This window comes from Rhea pennata, chromosome 8 (assembly GCF_028389875.1).
Source record: "Rhea pennata isolate bPtePen1 chromosome 8, bPtePen1.pri, whole genome shotgun sequence".
NCBI lineage: Eukaryota > Metazoa > Chordata > Aves > Rheiformes > Rheidae > Rhea > Rhea pennata.
The window spans coordinates 3080331-3088463 of NC_084670.1; positions in this window are offsets into that span (position 1 = coordinate 3080331).

Consider the following 8133-nt stretch of genomic DNA (forward strand, 5'->3'; position numbering starts at 1 on the left):
ATTTGCATGGAAGTTAGCGAGGAGTTGGCAAAACCATGATAGCAGGTTTTAGGTATCAGGTTTATAGACTTGTAGCGTACTATCTAACATCTCGTATTTTCCACTCATTCTGCATGTAAAACTTTTATTGATATCAGCGTGAGTTTAGCCCACCACTAAAATGGAGACTATGCCCCTAGGACACAAAATGATGTAAGGTACCCCGTTTGGTTATAACAATTTGCCTGCACTAAATCTTGATGTTGAATGTTTGGTTTAGTTCCCCCATAAACTTTGTCTGCTGGATTTATATATTTTGGCTCCTTTTATTTTGACTCAAGTGGCTAAATTTGCAATGGGCTTAAGTGAATGCAATTCCACTCACACCGGCAGCAAATCTGGAGCACAGTGGGTATTTCTTGTTATATAAATACGGGGCCTCATCTGGCAAGATGCTGAGTGGACTAACTTGTTCGGCTTTCTATGAGATCTGAGAGTGCTCAGCACCTCAAGGGACAAATTCCAGACCTTGCAATAACCGAACCTCAGCACAGCCGATCTGTGGTCATTTCCTAGAGCCTTTCGTCAGAACCAGAATGCACAGTGCGTTGGCCTGTCTCCTTTACAGACACAAGCACAAAAGTTAAAATAGTTGTTCTCCTGGCTGTAGCACACCTATATCTGCTACAAAAATTCTGTAAATTACAAGGATGCCAAAATTTTTTATCTCAATAGGTCTATGCAATTTAGCTTCCTCTCATGTGGGTGTGGGCTTTCTTTTTTTTTCTTTTTTTTTTTTTTTAACAAAGCAGTATTTCAATAATGGCTTCAGTGGGATTTTTTAATTCTTTTGCTCTATTTATAGTTCTTCTAAAATCCATTTCAATTCCAGAGAAAATGGCTCTGATCTGATAAAGGAGATGAAGTCACCACATAGGCTTACTCTTTTATTTCCATAAGGTTTGAAAGTTTTGTTCCCTGCAGTGTTTTGGAGCCCAGGAGTATTCGTCTGTTTTGTAAAAGGAAAGTTCTACGGAGCAACATTTGGTCACTGTTGTCTGAATTTCATTATTCAGTTCTCCAGACTAGCAGAGGGGAAAAGTGCAAGTTAGCTGGGTCACAGTCTGAAATGTGAGAGCAGTCAACTTTTTCTGAAGTTTATGGGAATGAAAGGAAATTTAATACTGTTCAAAAGAGAGATTTAGAGTTGCATCATGTGAAAACAATTGGAAAAGTTCAGTCCTGAGGTCCTGGGTTATTTGGTAACTTACATGACCATTTGTCAGCCTGCAAAAGATGAAGTTTGGCTTTGCCTCCGGTAACAGTTGGCCTCTGTTTTGGAGCAGTATTGCAATGCCAGAGGAATAAATACAAATTATAACGGTTGTAAAGACCACAGTTAATTCTCCTCTTTTCCCTCTTTGGTTCATCCCTTTTCTGCTCGTCTCCTCTGGGCTGCCAGTGGAGAACTCCCACAGATCTCAGCAACACATGCTGACAAGCTCTTCATGTGAACGGGGCTGCAGAGCGTGACAGCTTCTTAGAGGTCTGAAATGCTGAACTCACAGCCGTAATTTAACCTTTACCTTTCAAACTGCTTCAAGACTCACACGTTTGATTGTGTGTGGAATAAAAGCAATGGGACTCTGGGAAGTAACTGTATACTTAAAATTTGTGTTATGTTTCTAGTGTATTTATGCTAAAAGGTATTGATTAAAGCATTCTTTACATTTTTAATAGTTTCTGTGGAGTAAATCAGAATGGAAATCCACAGAGCTTTAAGTGTATAAAAATTAGAGATGTTAAAATGCGTGTCATGTATGGTTTGATCCACCTCAGCGAGAGAAGTCTCAGTAGACTTTGTCTCAGACTCACACCACCAGTTCTCCTATATAATACGCTTCCACATTGCTTTATCGGTCTAGATTTAAAGGCACCAGGTGATGAAGCTCCCAGTAGCACCCTGAGGAGAGCATTCCTTCACAAATCCCACCAAGTATCCTGGAGTAAAATCATTTACTGTTAGGAACTTCTCCAAGTTAGCCTACAAGTTCCCGTAGGTTTTAGCTGCTCCCCATCCCATCTCCTTCTCCTACCACGGATACTACTGCTCTGGTTTTGGTGTCCACACTTGTGCTTGGCCGTCAGACAAGGACTCTACATAGATTTAAAGTAATGCTAAAACATCAATGAAAGGGAAAGAAATGAGAGGAGTCAAAGAAAACCTGTTCTCAAAGGCCATTCATATGCTTTTAGCTCGTGCTTTGAGGGAGTTAAGTCCCAGGAGATCAGCAACTTTTAGGAAGATCTTTCGTGTTAGCATTAGTACCGTGTATCACTGACCTATGCAGCCAGCAAGAGTGACCATCAAACTAGCACCAAGAAACACTCTTGCATCTTGTGGGTTAAGTTAAGAAATACTCTTACCTTCTGGGTTAAATATTCCCAGTTTCCCAGCAGTGCCTGATTGCCCTGGTGCCTGTGCACCGGAGACTTCTGCCCATGCCCGGAGCCGGGTGAGTGCCACGCTGTTCCCATGGGGAGGCCGTATGGTCACCCGGGCTCAGAGGCGCACCGTGGCCTGGACACACAGCTGTCACGCGACCAGACAAGATACAGTTTGATCCAGCCAGCTCAGGTCTGCAGTGATTTATGAGCCTCTTTCCCTCTGATTCTCGGTGGGATTCAGTCACAAGTCGCTTGTACTGGTTCTGGAAATCTGGCTTTGTACACATTTTTTCCAGTCTGTCTGCCTTACTTCAACTTTCCTTGCAGCAGGTCAATACGGACAATCGCTACGGTGCCGCGAAGCACGGGAGCGAGGCGCTCCCAAGCGTTAGTGCTAGCACAAACATTGCGGTTGCTATGGAACGCGTTCCTTGCTTTAACACTTCGGTATGTATTACAACATCTTTTAGCAGGACCAACCTATACAGCTCAAGCTATATGGGCAAAACTCCCTAGCACCCAGCCACTGTCGGCCGGCCCAGAAGGAGCCACCACAGCCAAAGCCGGACTCGCTCTTCCAGCGCGGGCGCTCAGCGCCGCCTCCGCCAAGAGCAGCAGCGTCTGCTCAGCCTTTGCTCCAAGCTCACCTGGTCCTACAGCATCAGGAAGCTGGAAGACGGTGGAGGAAAATGAAGAGAAAGGAAAGCTGGAAAGAAATAATGAAAAAAAATTGGAAAAGAAACTCCGAAAGTTAAGTTGCAAAAAGGATCCAGTATGAAAGCACTGAGCTGCAAAAGCGTTGCACCTATTTTTGCAGGGATTTGTTCATGGTGAGAGGAATCTGTAGAACTTCCCTGGATCCAAAAAAGCGATTCCCATGAAATATCCAACGGAAATATGCTGTTCCCCATCAAGCTGCTTGGTAGTGACAGAAGAAATTAATAGTATGTTATTTACGCATGAGCTGAGGTATATTCTGTACCTTCTTTCTACCGCACAATCTATTTAACATACATGTGTGGAGGCACTCAGCTAATTAGTGGGCTTTCGATGCCAATACGTAAAACTGAAAAACGCAGCTCAGCTGCTTTTTATAAGACATTTACAATAATCAGTTCAAAGTCAAACTCACAACAGCCGCTTAAATTTGACTTTGATTCCCTCTATGATAGAGCACTTACCAGTACAGCCCGTGTGTTTGAAACCACTAATGTCTAGTTTAGTTTTTGCTACTTGTTAATCTGCGTGGATCTAGTATACTATTTTTTTTTCATAAAAGCAGAAAAACGAAATGTATTACATTGCTAGTGCTGACAAAACTGAGTCCCCCCCTCCCACCAGCGCTCAGCCCCCTGCTCCCGCGTGGCCCTGAGCAGGCAAAGGCAGCTCGTGGGTGGCTGGTGCCCAAGGCCACACCACAGCTTTTTCCCTTAGGAAAATAAGTAGAAAAACGAGTAAATAATGAAGAAGACCCCTTTCCAGCAGATCCTTTTGCAGATGCCCATGTGGGCTGCTGACGGTGGCCTGGTGCTAGGAAGTTCCGAGCTCCTGGACTTCGCGATACGCAGTTTGCTGCGGAGGAGCAAGGAAACTCGAATAACTGGTTAAATCGGATGCTGAACGCTGCCACCTTGTATTGGGAAATCTGCCTTTAGGTTATGTAAACCTTCTGAATTTTCTACTCTAAGTATAAACTGCCGTTTGAATTTCCAGAAAAAAAAACAGATTTACCAAGAGGATGCGCCGAGCCGAAAACCACGAGTGCGTGGTACGCGCTGATCTCTGGAGATCGAGGGTGCTCACGTGCCCTTGGCAGAGCAAAGCAGGACCAGAGCGGGCCGAAGGCACTTTAGAATTCCCGTAAACTCTATTTAACTAGTTAGTGTGATGCTTGTGACCTAATTCACTTCTTGAGCCTCGGCTGCATATAACTGATGTCTTCATTTTGGCTCGCTGTAAAGGGCTGTGCTTCCCCCGGAAGATGGGAGTACAAAAGACCATCATTTAAATATGTCTAATTTTGCCTTCGGCCAAGCGCTCAGACTCCTTCCAACAGTTCCCATTTCGTGCAAAAGCAGAAGCACCTCGGAGCTGTTGCTGTGCCAAATTAAAGCCCTGGCGCTGTTTAAAAATCGCATTCTTTCGTTTTGAGCCACGGACCGGGAGAGCGAAGCGTCTGATTACCGCCATCGCAAAGCGCCTCCTCGGAGGCTGACTGAAATTACGGAGTATTTTAGTGCTTTTTTCTGTGGGCTACGCTGGGAGAGGCTAGATTTGCAGTCAGTCTCCTGCTTCCTTCTGTTTTGCCTTGTCAGAAGAAAAAGATAAGGAAACAGCCTCCTCTCTCCTTCCCCTCTTTCGGGACCGACGTGCAGCGTTAGCAGAGCCCAGGCGAGGCTCCGGCGATACCTCCCTTTCTGCAGGAGCCCGGCCGGAGAGACGCACGGCGCTCCGCGTCCCCAGCACCGCTCCGTTACTCGGGGGCCTCCTCCAGCCCGGCCAGAGCCCTGACATTTGCTGCATTTGGCGCTTCGAAGACGCAGCGGTTTGGACCGGTGACCGCTGCCAGGGTCTCCTTACCAACACTGCCATCTAGGGAGATCTGCCTCGTCGGACAAGGCTCGAGCGCCGTCAGCTCCCATGGTCCAAGATTTCAGGGCTTTTCTGTGGCTGGCACAAGAGTTCAGCCGTTCGCTCAGGCTCACAGGCCCCCGCCAGGAAACCCGTCCCCGCGCCCTGGGGATTGGCCTGGCCCCCGGCGCGGCCTCCTCGGCTTTGGCCGGTTCAAGCTGCGAAGAGCCAGGTGGGGGCGAGGACCAGAAATGGCAGGCGAGGAGGTAGGTGGTGGTGCGAGTTTCCACTCCTTGTATTTCCATGTGTTTGCTTTTGTTGGTGAGATCTTGTGATGTATTTTCGTTTTTGTGCAGTGGAAACTGTGTGCAGAAATCAGATATTGCATTACGTAAACTGAGGGTAAAGATTAAAACGCACACAACTAGCAAGACATCTGGATCTAATTGGGTTCCTTCGGGACAGGAGCCTATAGCTTTAGTCTGAAGAGATGCAAAGAAGGAGCAAGAGCAACTCTTTATGCAAATATCCATATGCTTAAAGGAGCTGGGTCTCTGCAAACACCTCCACTGGCACATCTTTGGCAAACATGGCCCATTATGTACTGTACAGGCCAACTTGGAAGGAATAAACTATCATATGGCCTAAGGGCAGATGAATTTCCTCAGAAAATTATGAATAACTGAACCTAGTAACTTGGAACAGCAATCTCCCTTATTCAAAGCTGCATGGGGTATCTTTAACAGTCACGTGCTTCCCCCTTCATTCTCTGCACGCTCGGAGCAAAGGAGCCGGCCTGTGGGCAGCCAGCTTGAGCCAAGACGCAGCTGTGCTGAGCCCCGTTGCCTGGAGCGAGCTCCCTTCCCACCCAGTCCCCAAACCCAGCGCCCTAAAGGGGCACAGGTGCTGCAAGCACGCATGGTGAAGCCTCCACGGAGGGAGGGTTGGACACGGCCACAGCTTGGGTTCAGCTTTGCAAAGAAAAGCAGTAGGTGAACTGGAAGGAAGCACTTGGAGCTACTGTGTCCAAGGTAAAGCTGAAACAGCACAGGAAACCTCACAGCTGATTCCGAAGCCGGAAGAATCACCCTGGAGCCCCCAGGGAGGAAGGCTTCGTGCCTTTGTTACGGCCACTGGAAGCCATTATTTGCAAGCGAACAGGTTTTCATACGTGGAATTTGATCGCAAAGGGCCTGCGGTTTCATTAGGAGGAACTCAGGGCTGACCTGCTTTAAAGAGAGGCCAAGCATGAACTACGAGGTCACTTGTTCGCATGACGCTTCAAAGACAAATTAGAGCAGCCAAATAGTTCTGCGCCGGCGCACCCCAGCCTTCCCGCTTAGCGTTCCGCGGCCCGGGGAGCCTCGAGGATCCCACGCCGCCAAGCGAGCGGCGGCGTGTAGAGACGCCGTGTCCCACGCTCACGCTGCAGCGGCCTGGGCAGGCCGCCCAAAACAGCACATCTCACCCCGGCGTCCCAAAATGCACTTGAGAGGTAATTAAGGAAAATTAATCAGGGGGCAATCTGAAACGCCGAAAATGCAGTAACGCCTCTGGGGTTACGCAAGTCCCTGGCAGAGGGGAGGGTGCGAAGCAGCCGCCCTGACGCCCGTCTCCGTTTCCGGAGGCAAAGGTATGAACACAGCTCACAGCTGCGTTATTTGCAATTCCCGTCTGGTTTTCTAATTACGTCAGACTGAAGCTCTGTGATGCAGACGTGAATTCTGCTTTGTCTCAGGGATAAAGTATTTTATATTCACCAGTTCACCTCATTTTACTTCAGAGTTTTTCGTTAGTTCACTGAGAGGGACTGAACGATTCCATGCCATATGGGTACCTCCAGAAAAACCATCAAGCAGACTTTGGCTTGGGCTCTCACGAAGACAGGAGACGCCGCAGGCTCCCACGGGAGCTCCATCGCTGGCTGCACCTGCGCCTTCCGGGCTGCACGGCTCGTGCTCACAAGCCAAATCGTCTGGCAAAAAATGACAGCAACATCCATGCTAACAATACCTGTACAAATGTTGGAAAAAAATCAGAAAGAAGGTATCGCTGCTGTGATTTGCCAGAATTGGAGAAGGGCAGGTGAACCCGTGATGCCAATTCACGTGAGCCAGGCCAGGGAAAGGGGACGGAGAGGATCCGACCACAGTCCTGCATCGCAGGCGCTTCTCTGCTGCAGGAGCTGGACTGCGGCAAGACACGAGCTGCTGCGTGGCGGCGGCGTGCAGTTGCTGCCGCCCCGAGATGGGCCAAAGCGAGATTTCCAAGCGAGAGCTCCACGCTTCGCTCCCAGCCTCCGGCCCCAGCGGCTGCATCCCTTCTGACCACGGAGATCAAAGCCGAACAGAGCACCCCCTCCCATCACAAACGTGCCCAGCAGACGTCGTCCGACTTTGCTACACCCCTGCTTACATAAATATGTAACTAACAAATGTGGATTGGCCAAATTTAACTTTGAACCTTCCTTTGCTGGGTTTGACATACAACTCGGGTTTGATTTCGGTGTCTTTTTTTTTTCTCCTTTTCTCCCCTGCACCCTGAAGCCACGGTGTTTGCCAGGCTCTTGCATTTCTTTAGTTGCATTTCACTAGAGTGACACAACGCAGCACATTTGTGCAGTCCGCAGCCAGATCCTGAGCACAGGCATTGCTTCAGCCAGTAGCACAGGATTTATTCAGATTATCCCTTAGTGCTACTCAGAGGTGCTGACCTGAATGCACCCACCACGCTGACCGTGGCTGATCCCAAACCGGCACCCACGACGGACGCGGCACCGGCACCACGATCGCCGGGGACCCCCGTGGCCCCGGGAGTGGCTGCTCATAGTGGCCCGACACAGCAGCAGCCACGACCCAGCCCCAGGCATGCAAAGGTACCTCGCGCCCTGCTGCCGCTCGCTCGTTACTTCACGTGCCCCGCAGCACTGCGCAGCGGCTGCTGTGGATTTGGCAAAGTTTGTTTGCCGGAAGAGATACCTCACCTCTGCAAGGGAGGTCAGGTGAGAGCTTTTTGTCAGCACGTTTGTATCTACCTCCGAAATTCTGTTGGCAGCGTCCTCCTTCGCATCCGCTCCAGCGCGAAGTCTGCCGGTGGCGCCAGAAGCAGGAGCGCGGCTCTGCGCCAACGGCGGCA